Raw genomic sequence first — 12,253 nt, forward strand, 5'->3', positions numbered from 1 at the left:
GAAACTGCTCTGGGCACCAGCACAAAATGCCTAATTTGTGGCTTGTAGCTTTGACATCTATTTGTCACATCCATGGATCTTAGGCTGAATCTTATTCTGTAATGACATTTGTTTCATGTCTATTTGACACCATGTCTCTTTAATAAGAGATTGTTTAAGTGCTGGTAGTACAATACAGCTAATGCTCCTTTTGAACATGTTGTTTGGTGATGTCCAGTATGTGCATCTTTTTTGGGAGGAGGTTATTATACAAATAATTTTTATGCTGGAACAGTCTTTAGTATTCTGTGATACATGTGCTCTTTTGAATTATGTACCTGCTGCTTGAAAATTAACAACCGAAAGGGGATTCTCCATGCCCTTTTGACAGCTAAAAGATGAATATTACCAAACTGGACAGTAAACACTCATCTCCTATAATGAAGTGGACTGAAGACCTTACAATGCTTTCAGTATAGGAAGAGGTAGCACATAGATATAAGAGCCTATGTATAATTACTAGACAGTTGTATACATTACATGCACATACATAGGCACATATATATATTAAACAAGGAAAAAGGGGGGATATCAAGTGCCTGCGGGATCCACATTGGGAACCCCTGATGCAAAGCATCCCCACATACTCAGAAGAACATGGTGTAAATATAATTCCTCAACCAGATACAAAGAGTGGTCTTTGCTTGGGATCTTTATTAATTGTTTGCCTATTTAAAATTGGCCATTGCATAAAACTCAAAAGCTCAGAAGGCAGCATGAAAGAAGTCAAATAAGAGATCGCCATGCCTAAGTATAGCCTCTACCCCGAGGATACCTATATGCATGATTCAGGGGTGCGTGTGCTACATGCCACCATGTCTTCAACTGGTGGCAACCCTCTGAATGAAAGCCCTCCAGCATGTCCTGCCCCTGACAGCCCTGCTCAGCGCTTGAGAACTCAAGGCTGTGGCTTCCTTTATGGAACTGATCCATCTCCTCGTTGGCCTTCCTCTTCTTCTTCTGCCTTGCCTTTCCCTAGCATTTTTGTCTCCTCCAGTGAGTCTTGCTTTCCCAGGACGTGCCTGAAGCACAACAGCATCATTTTAATCATTTTTGTTTCCAGGGAAACTTCTGGCTTGATTTGATCTACGACTTGTTTGTCTTTCTGTCAGTCCAGGGTATTCACAAAGCTCTCCTTCAGCTCCATGTTCTGAATGCATCCATTTTTTTTTCTGTCAGCTTTCTTCACTGTCCAGCTGTCCTGATTCGGGCAAATGTCATACATTATAGTAAAGGCAACAATGAGAATGCTTTGGGGCTTCTCTACATGAGGCATTCATTGTATGCTTGTGATCTCTCAGTGGGGCCTTTTCATGATATTGTCATCCTCCCATCGCCAGTCATTTCTGTAGCATTATTATTATTATTATTATTTAGAGCACAGGAAGTGTGATATTTTCCTAGATGGCTCCATTAGTCCCTACAGATTCTGATGCCTGGCATATTTTCACAATTCAGCTCTATTCCACAGCATCACCTTGTGTCGTGTGATGATATATGTAAGAACATAAAGAAAGGCAGAGAGCAAAAACCTGTTGGTGGTGGGGAGACACTTGGTGTGAAAGACAGTCTAATCTTCCCACAAAGAGAATGGAAGAAGAAGCCTTAGGAAAGGCAACAGAAGAAAAGCCACGCTGGATCAGACCAAAGGTTCACTTAGTCCAGCCCACCATACACACAATGGCAAACTAGCTGCTCACAGGATCCCTCAAGTTTGCCTTCTTCACAGCAGTTGCTCCCTGGGTGACATTTTCAGTGAGTTGTCCACTACTAACCCAAGATCGCTTTCATGCTCAGCCACTGCTAGTTCAAATCCCATCAGACTAGACTTAAAGTTTGGATTTTTTTGCCCCAACGTGCTTTACTTTACACTTGCTTATATTGAACTGCATTTGCCATTTGGGTTTGTTTTTGTTTGTTTGTTTGTTAAAAGTTTTTCTATCCTGTCCCCTACAGAACATCTCTGGATGGCGTACAATAAATAAGTAGAATAAAACAAACCCCACCTGACCATTAATATACTAAAACCCCAGTTAAAATCAATTAAACATTAAAATTTGGATGCTCCTTCTCCCAACTTGGAGAGTCCCTGTGGAGTTCCTCACAATCCCTTTTGGCTTTAACCACCCTAAAAAGTTTAGCAAACTTGGCTACTGCACCACCCACTCCTACGTCCAGGTCATTTCTGAATAGGCTGAAAAGGGCTGGTCCTGACACAGGACCATGTGGGACTCCACCGGTGACACCTCTCCATGGGGAGAGTGCTGGGTTATGTGTCCCATGGAGAGTAGCCCCTGGACTCTGCCTGCAAGCTGTGAGTCAACCGCATCGCTCTGCAGCCTTTTAAAGCGTTAACAGCTCGTGCCTGGGAGATGCAGTTAATTGCTGCTTCAGTGTGTGTCTAGCTGCTTATCTCATGTTTTAAAAATGCAATCATACAGAAAGGACCACAGCCAGGGAAACATGGTGCAACCCGTGTCTTCTCTATAATGTATGAAGTTGTCTTCTGCAAATTTAGATAACTAGGAGTTCTGATATTGTGGGTTTTCTGTAGCCAAGGGAATTCCTGCCCCGTCGAAGCTTGGGCACATTTCCACATGCATGAAAGGTCCTTTTTGCTGACAATGATTTTCAGCTTGAGATTGTGTCAGACAAACTGGCAGGACAGCTGGAACCTGAACCCCGGTTTCCCCTTCCCAGTCAAATCTCTTCCCCACAAGGCTATGATTGTCCACCGCCTGCGTGCCATTCCCAGTCCAGAAATGAAGGAGTTAACCCGTTTCTTGCTACAGATTGGCGTGTATTTTCTTTTTCAGTGCATCCATCTTAATACACTCCAGATGTGCAAGGCAGTTGCCTGAGCATCTTAATCCCAGGCTTCAGTAGTTGGAATTGTCTTTCTCACAAGGAGTAGGATGGCTGCAGACTCTCTGGGGATTTAGCATGATGAAAAATAGGGGCAGAGTGGTGAGCAAACACTTTCCTACCTGCCCCCCGCCCCCACTTCCAGCGCAGGAAAAGGCTGCCAAGACCTCAGGCTCCTAAAAGGAAAATTTAAAAACTCCCTTGTCTGCTAGAGACCGTAAGTGCAGGGGCATTGCAAAGCCTGGGCCAATGCGGTCTGGGCCCCGAATCTTCTGCCCAAAGCCCCACGTCCATTTCAATACTCCGCATGAGTTCTTGGGCGATGCCCCACATCATGGGGACACCCCTAATTGGAGCTGTTAATGGCACACAATTAGTACAGCAGGCCTGTCATTTTTATGACAGGCGCTCAGAATGGAACATGTCAGGATACAGCCAGATGGCTGCAGCAATTCTTATTAATTACCACAGTATTAAAAAAGCTTGTGCAAATTGCACAACCAACCATATTCCACACAAGAAGTGTCCCAGTGATGAGATTTATTTATTTAAAACTTTTCTATACCGTCCCTTCACAGACATCTCGGGATGGTTTACAACAGATTAATAAAATAGTATAAAAATAGAAATATGTGTAGCAGTTGCACAGCATCTGATGTTAAATATAAAACCACCAATTAAAACAGATTAATAAAATATTGGGAGAATAAAAGGGGGTTTGCCTGATGTCGAAAGGACAGAAGTGTTGCTACCAGGAAAACTTCTCTGGGAGTGTGCTCCACAGTCGGGGCGCCACCACAGGGAAGGCCTTCCTCCAGGTAGTCACCCTCCTGATCTCTTTCGAGGACGTTTCCCAGAGGAGGGCCTCTGACTCAGATCTCGAAACTGTGGCATCTTCCTAACAGCAGCACAGCCTTGAAGGGAAATGGAAGGACACTGTCAAACAAAAAGCCTTGCCTGTATTTATTGCACAATAAACAGAAGGTAAGGAAGGGTCCATAGTGATCTATGGTAGTTGCTAAGGCTCTTTATTGTCTTTAGACTGGTTTCATGCAAACAAAGTAAATGGCTAGGCGTGTCTGTAGAGGGATTATGAACCCTAGCCCAAGGCCTCCTTCTCCTCCAGCAGGCACAAGCACACTCTGCCTCCTCCTCAGAGCCCTTCCCCATGGCTGCCACCTCTTTGTCCCCCTTCCCAGTTGCGTGGCTCTCACGAAAAAAGGAAGGGGAGTGTGATCTGTGTGCGGCTGCTCAGGGATCCCTGCCCACCCTTCTCTGCAGCAAATGCCACAGTGGGCCTCTCCAGAGTACCGGCTAGAGGCGAAGAGGCAGCAGTGGTGCCTCCTACTCTGTTGCCGGATGCAGGCAGCCCCATCCTGAGGATAACTGAGCAATGCCTGGCTTATCTCTTGCCAGGCACAGTTTTTGAAGAGGCGTACACTGTGGTTGTTCTTTCCTGCTCTCTTCTGCCAGTCGGATGAAAGTACGTGGAAATTTCCCAGAGGAGCGCCTATAGTCAATGCTCTGTAAAAAATGCACATCTGGTTCGTGGAATCGCCCAGAGTGGGGCTACACATGCAAAGGGACATGGGAGCAAGTTGCAGGCTTGTGCGCATGCCCCAGTTTGGTAGATACTGCGTGTTTGTCCTTGCATGGGCATTCTGCATGCATACTCCTTTTGCATGAAAGGAGGTTTGGGATAATCACATGCATCAGGTGTGTGCATCACATGTGAGCTTTTGTACAGGGGTGCTGTGTTTGTGTGTGAGCCTGACGCTCACACTTGCGCTTCACTGTGCTGGAGCCCACATGTTGAGATGGGCCATTCAAATCTTAAGATCCAAGTGCACTAAGGATCTAAAGTACAGTGTGTGAGTGAGATAACATGAAGTTTGTGCTCACTGCAAGATGCAGCACAATTCAAAGAAGGAACGAGACACACATTGGCCATTTTTCTGTGATGATCAGTTCAGCATCCCAGATTGCAATTGTCCAATGCAATTACCGTATTTTTCGCTCTATAAGACGCACTTTTCCCCCCCCTCAAAAGTAAGGGGAAATGTCTGTGCGTCTTATAGAGTGAATGTGTGGGTGCCCGACGCCCGGGACGCTGCTGGCCGCCTGCACCACGTGGCACCACCTGGCCGGTACGCACTCGGTGCGCGCTGCTCCGCCCCGCTCCTCCGGCACAGGTGAGAGCTGTTAATCACAGGTTGGTGTGTGTTTTCAAATGGCAACCCGTCTTTTAATGAAGCCCATGGGGAAGTGATGGGGAATGTGCCTGTGATTATCAGGAAGCTTTCCATGGATCAGTTATCTGTTAGTTGATCAGACACATTTCTTTTAGGATCAGTGGATATTTGAACAGCATTACCTTCGTGTATGAAGTTTATTCTTCAAAGGCTACTTAGTCCGCTGTGTGTTTGATTTACCGTACAGTATCTCATTTTTTGTCAGAAGTTTTTTTCTATTATTTACTAGTAGGGCAGCGTGGACATTACTGGCTTTTTTAGATTTGTTATTGAATTGTCTGCAGCAGCTCTTGTATAACTGGTGTAGATTGTGGATTCCTTCAGTAATTCCACTACTGACTAAGAAAGTGATGTCAGTAATTGTGAGCAACAGAGCTTCATAAATTCTGACTCTAGTGATGATGAGTTCTATGGGTTCAACAAAAACTAGAAGAGTACTCGAACTTTAAAGTCTCTCTTTTGTTAATGACAGTGATGATGGTTCTTAATGCCACTGTTGACTGCTGTTCACTTTACAAGGTTGAAATACGGTATTACTGTGTTCTGTTATAGTTTATTAAATAGTTTAGTAAACCATTTGATTCAGAATATTTTTTTCCTTGTTTTCCTCCTCTAAAAACTAGGTGTGTCTTATGGTCAGGTGCGTCTTATAGAGCGAAAAATACGGTAGCACTTTTTCCCTTTTAAAGTGGCTTTAAAAAGAGACTGTTCTCTAATTTGTCATATTAAATATGTCAGTTTTATTTCTGACATATGTCCCTCACCCTCTGGAAGGTGCATACTATGCAAGGCTGTCTCATTTATTTTGGCACCTGGGGCAGAAAATCTCACATATACCTCTCCCTTGCATGCCGAACAATTTGCTGCCTTTCATGTTACTCCAATTCAGCCACCTGAAGTACTCAATCACTCTGCATCGTGGCAGCACTGGCCCAAGAGTACCCAAAGTTATATTCGCATCTCAAGCAGAAACTCCCACAAGTGCCTTCCCTCCTTCTTGGCAATATAAACACAGTAATGATGAATTAAATAAACAGCAATTTGCAGCCCTGTGGTGATGATGGCCAAATCAGCTGTCTGAGGAAACTGCTTCCCTCCACCCAATCATGGGGCTGGCTCTTCAAAATGCTATTCAAAAGGGAAATTGCCACCAGAAGGCGCTGGCAGCAAAGATGGGGTGAAGGCTCATATTTGCTTGTACTTTCGAGGCCAGCTAAGGCACCTGATAAAACTGGATTTAGATCATTTATGATTTAAATCATTGCACATGTACTACTCTGAGACAAGGACTAAGAATTTAAGAAATAGCCATGCTTGCTCTTGCTAACTCTGCTTCCAGATCTCTAGAAGCAGACTGCTTGTACCCCCTGCAGCTCATCTGCCCCCTTTTTATATTAGTAGCTATGCAAGTGCATCCAGAAGAGACACCATGTGGAGGTTCCAAAGTTTCTCCTCTACTTTACATTTGTAAAACTAGTCATGAATAGGAGGGCTTGTGATGGAGGGCCTATGTAGGGAGAAACTTCATATGTAATGACTTCTGTGGGCACATTGCTCCCCCATGATTCTAGCTGGAGGGATCCTGTAGGTGTTGTCTGGATTGTGCTTCCTGAAACAACTATTAAGAATGAATGGCATTCAGTTCTACAGGAGAAATGAAAGCAATGTGCTTGAGGATTAGCTGAAATAGCAGCTAAACGTGCTCAAAGCCCCAGGCACTCCATGGCAAGGTTTAGCTGCCTCACTCCTTTGTTCTGGATCTGGAACTTATCTATGTTGCACTACAGAATTAAATATATACCTGTCTACATAAGTATATATTTCATGTGGCCAGGTCTACCTGGTTACATTAAAATGTGACACATTGGGCAGTTCAATACAAAAGACTCCTTTTGCAACCAGTCAGAAAACATTCTGCAGGAATTCCATCTTTTTTTCCTTAATGGATTTTTTTTCCTGGTGAGAAAAAAGATGGCACAAGGGATGGGAAAGAATTGCAGGGTGGTGAATACAAGCGATCATTAGCTGGAACTCCTGTAAAATTCCATGAATGAAGATGGGCAATTTGAACAATAAAACCTTGACTGGACAAACCTATCATTGGAAAAGTCTTAGGACTGAGTCTTAGGAACTGTGGTCAGCCTTCCTCCAAGCTGGTGACCTTCAGATATGTTGGGGTGATGGGAATTGTAGTTGATTTGGATGCAGTAGGTTTGGGAAGGCTGTTATGCATTAGGAAAAAGGCATAGTCAACTATGCATTTGGCACCATTTGAGACTTTGGCTGTTGCAGTCAGAAGTAGCTTCACGGTGAAAATTGTTCTCACCAGATCTACTGTAAGCATTTTACTTCTTGCATCTCCAGGGATTTATGTGCATATTTCTACACAGGCCAGTATTAAGCAAATGCAAATGTACATAAAGACATGACTGCCGTGCTGGTAAAGTCTTTCTGTGCAGGAGTCTTTCAGATTGATAGTGGCCCTTAAAACATGGATCGGAGGGCTATCAATTGTTTATTACTGACTTTGGAGAAATCCTGGGCATTTCTTAAGTGCTGCAGCTTGGCTTTCTTCATAAAGATAAGGCAGTTTACACCAACTGTGAACCTAAACATCAGATAGACATTTTATGTAGACAGCATACTAGAATCATCAAGTTTTCCTATGATTTATAAGTTTGCGCAGCATTTCATGGAGTTAGATCCAGATTTTGCCTCCTGTGAGAGGATTCAGCTGGATCTCAAGGGCTGGAAGGGCTGCCATGGGGAGGAGGGGCAGGGAAGCCCACTTCTGCCAGCACAGCTGCTCCAGCATAAATCTGCATGCACAGACCTGGCCTGCTGCTGCTCATCATCTAGTATGTGTGATTCCCTTAATCACACTCCAGACAGCATGGAAAACATGGTCCTTCCCGTCCTCATGCTTGGGATGGGGAGCGCTGAGAGGGAGCGAGGGGAGGAAAGCATCTTTTGCTTCACCAATGGCATGTATGTAATAAGCAGAGAATGAGGTTCCTCTAGATCTCTAAGAGGAAAATTGTAGCTTGCTGACCAGCCCTCCATAGTCTTTACTTCTAACTTGCTTGGAAAGAGAACTCTTTGTTTCAGAAAGTCCCATTCTGGGCTGCATTTGCTAACAAGCCATTTCTGTTTTTCAAAAGAAATAGCCTCCCATCTCCCAGGGTTTTCTTGTAAAGCAGTTCTTGAATCTTCAAGGCCTTGTTGACAAGAACACTTCAAGTGGGTTAGATAATCTGTCACATTTCAAGCACCATTTTGTCCAGTCAGAATGGCCAAGCCGTGATAAAAAGTCAGTTTCCAAAGCATTCTTTTTTTATTTGTTTATGGCAACCTCCATTTTTTCTTTCCCAATGAGTTAATTTGGAAGCTTTTCACAATCAAGAACATAGAACAGAAAGCATCTCTCCTGCGTCCCTGAAATCCTTTGGGGAAGCATAAGGAAAGAGCGGACAGAGTCTGCCTTTTCCCACATGTTAATTCCCCCCAGGGTTTGAATGAGGAAGGATTAAGACCATGTGCAGACTTGTGGCAGCAGCTTAGAAATGTTTGTGGCTCTTTTACTAGGGGGAAAGTGTAGCCTCCAGCACTGTCATTAAGGAGTTGCCACTCCTTTGTGGTGCCAGATTTCTGAAGAGCTGTAAAGGAGTCACACTGCTTGCTCTGAATACAAGTTTAGATGCTGCTGGAGATCCAGCCATAACATTACAGGGAGCCCTGCTGTAAACTTTTCAGTGACTACCCAAGGAGGCTGATGACTCCAGCAACATGTTGGAGCTTCTCATCTGGTGCAGGATTTCTTTATGGGAACTTTATAGGAGCTATCTGTGGTGCTGAACTCCACTCCCCATATGATCAGCACTATCGAGCACTCTGGAGAGCTCCCATCCAGCTCAAAATACAAGCTGCAATGGGTAAAGAACCCCACTGACATAGGAGTCCCCAACCTTGTCCTTTGAAATAAATGTCCCTAAAAATTGTGATCTAAATGGGCAACAAATGCATGTGTTATTCTTTGAAGCAAGAATGCTACATGAGAGTTAAGGATGGTGTGATACTTCAATCAAATTTATTAATTAGATTTATAGGCCACCTTTGTTCCTCTTGCAAGGAACCCAAGATGGTTCATAACCACCCTGTGAGGTAGATTAGGCTGAGAATTAGTAATTGGCCCAACGTCTGCCCAGTCCCAGTCAAGTACTCTGACTCAAATGTAAGGCTTATCTGGCCTAGGGATTGGAAAGAAATGTGTTCAATTTGCATTGTGATACTGTTACCTAATTTCACACTTTCAAACCACCATGCCCTTCTCTGGGTTTTGGCAGACAAAAATTATCCAATGAAAAAAATGTATACAAATGTTCATATCTTATGGGAATAATGCTAAAGTGCATTATAGTAGTAAAATTACTTGCAACAATTTGTACAGCAGGTAAATATGCATTACAACTAAATTCATTAGGAGAAATTTGCTAATGAACATGTGAACCAAAATAAAAAACCCCTCAGTGTTAAAGATGACTCTGAAGAATGAGTAACTGTGAGAAACAAAAATTGATGAATGTGTCCATGCCTATCCTTATCTCAGCATAATTCTTACAAAAAAAAAAAAAATTGCTGGGCCACACTTCTATGCAAGCTTAGACAGAAAAGTACCCTTCAGCTCTCAGTAGAAAACCCCAGTCAGTAGGTGTTTATTTCTGTTTATCCATCAGTGCCTTTGCCTAATTTACATGTAAATTCCTTCTGTGTGAGCATGTCCACTATGAATGCTATAAGGCTCCTTCTTTTATGATCACCACCATTTATAAAATAGTTGGTGGAAATATAGTAGATGCACAGATCACAGAACTGCACCTAGTTTCCTGCCCCAAAGAGCATACACTTCATAGTTATACAGGAAGAACTTCAGGTTTGCACAACCTGTGATCCAAGCTGGCATGAAAAGGGTATCACAGGGGTGAATTTTGTCAAGGTACCAGTCAGTTATGTAATTGACCGGATCCAGTTTATTGATTTAAAGCCGGTTTCCCCACCCTCGAGCCCTGCGGGACTTGCCCCTGACCTCCACTCATTGATCCAGCCTTCCATAGAGAGCTTCAGTGCATACAGTTTGCTGGAACATGGGCTCTGTTCAGAAGGCTAGAGGAACACTCAGAGATCAAAAGGGCAATCTTGTACAAGCCTCAGTGTCTTCACCAAGAAACTCTTTTAATCAAACTAACAAAAAAGGTCCCTTCTAAATCTTGCTGCTTTGTGAGACATGAGGGCCAGCAGATGCAGTCCTGGACCCCTCCTGCCATGGATTTATTCCCCAGATATGTTGCTGCCAGTGGGCACCCGTGGCCTTCTGGTACTGGTGACCATGGAAAAGCAGGGTGGGGGCTGGGCTCTGATGCTGCATGTGGCTGCAGTACTGATCTTCATGGCTGCAGCAGAGCAGCGAAGCAATTTCATACCCTGGGCTTAACCGATCTGCATATTTCTCCACTTGTGAAGCATAGCTAGCTAACCCTTCTCTCCCCAATCTCCAAACTGCCATCCCATCCTTTACAACTTCTTCATATTTCTTGGAATACTTGTCAGCTCTAATCAATCATCCTCATCCTCTTCTGAGTTTCGCATTTCTACTGGGGCACACATTAGGAAACCTGCTGGCTTGGGGTTGTGGGGTTTGATCACAAAGTCTACTATACACCTTATGGCACCAGGCTAAACCCTTTTTATTTTCTCAGACTTTAACTGTTAAAATTTTATATATTTAGTGTAGTTTATTATATATGAAACTGGTTATTTCTTTAATTAGCTTTTGATGTAATTATTTTTAATCATTTCTATTTATTTATTTATTTATTTATTTATTTAAAAAATTAGGCTGTCCATCACTGTTGTCTCTAGATGGCTTACAACATTACTCTAAATCCTAAATAAAATAAATTAACTATTCCACAACTCAGCATAAAACTACCCTAGTTAAAATAAATAAAATAAATCTAATACAATTAAAATTACTTAATGTTAAAATATTGAACACATAAAAAGGTCTTGACCTGGCGCCAAAAAGCATATAATGACTGCCAGGCGGGCCTCTCTAGGGAGCACATTCCATAGATGGGGCACCACTGCAGAGAAAGTCTATTAGACTGTATTCCTGATTTTATACTTGTCTTTATACTCATTAATGTGATATTTGTATTGGTTTTATCTTGTGATTGTTTACATCTATTCTGGCAGTGCATGTCATGTTTTAAATTTTTAATATGTTGTAAACTGTCCTGGGGACTGCAGGTGGCGCAGTGGTTTAAACCATTGTGCTGGTAGATCGAAAGGTCGCTGGTTCGAATCTGCACAACGGGGTGAGTTCCCCTTGCTCCATCCCAGCTCCTGCAGTTCGAAAGCATGCAAATGCAACTAGAGAAAAAGGTACCACTTCACTGGGCAGGTAAGAGTGCTCCGTGCACTTCGGTGTTTAGTCATGCTGGCTACATGACCACGGAGACTGTCTGCAGACAAACGCTGGCTCCCTTGGCTAGGAAATGGAGATGAGCACCGCCTCCTAGAGTCAGGCATGACTGGACTTAATGTCAAGAGGAAACCTTTACCTTTACCTTTTAAACTGTCCTGAGAGCCATTGACTAAACAGGAAGTATATAAAATGCCTTAAATAAATACATAAATAAATAAAGTTCAGCATGGCGTGGTTGCAAGTCACCACTGGTGCAAGTGCTCCGGCCTAATTGCTTCAGCTCTTCCTTCAAGAGGCTTTTAATTTTCATTTTCTTTCCAAGGTTGTGGAGGAGGCTTGGCCTCTGTTGATTCATGGCTAAGTTTGGCTTCTTAGCTGCTGTCTCCTCCGATAACTATTAGTTAGTACTAGTGTATTTTGGTTTCCCATTGTAGTCAGAAGGAAGAATTCTCCTGTACCCCACTATAATAATTCTTTATTACTAACTGGGGAATGCTCCACTTGTAAGCCACTACACACTGTCCAAACAACTTTGTATATTTATGCAGCATATGCCTTGTGGAAGCAAAAATAATATATGAGAAATCCTGGGCTAAATTTAATTAGAGGTCAT

The 12,253-nt window shown here is 43.2% G+C and overlaps 1 protein-coding gene across 4 annotated transcripts in view; it reads left to right on the forward strand.

Annotated features, from left to right (window-relative positions):
- Nucleotides 1-12,253, forward strand: part of LSP1 (lymphocyte specific protein 1) — a 103,770-nt gene that overhangs the window by 11,915 nt on the left and 79,602 nt on the right. The gene's annotated exons all lie outside the window — the stretch shown is intronic.

This window comes from Varanus komodoensis, unplaced genomic scaffold, assembly GCF_004798865.1.
Source record: "Varanus komodoensis strain SLA01 unplaced genomic scaffold, ASM479886v1 scaffold16, whole genome shotgun sequence".
Taxonomy (NCBI): Eukaryota; Metazoa; Chordata; class Lepidosauria; order Squamata; family Varanidae; genus Varanus; species Varanus komodoensis.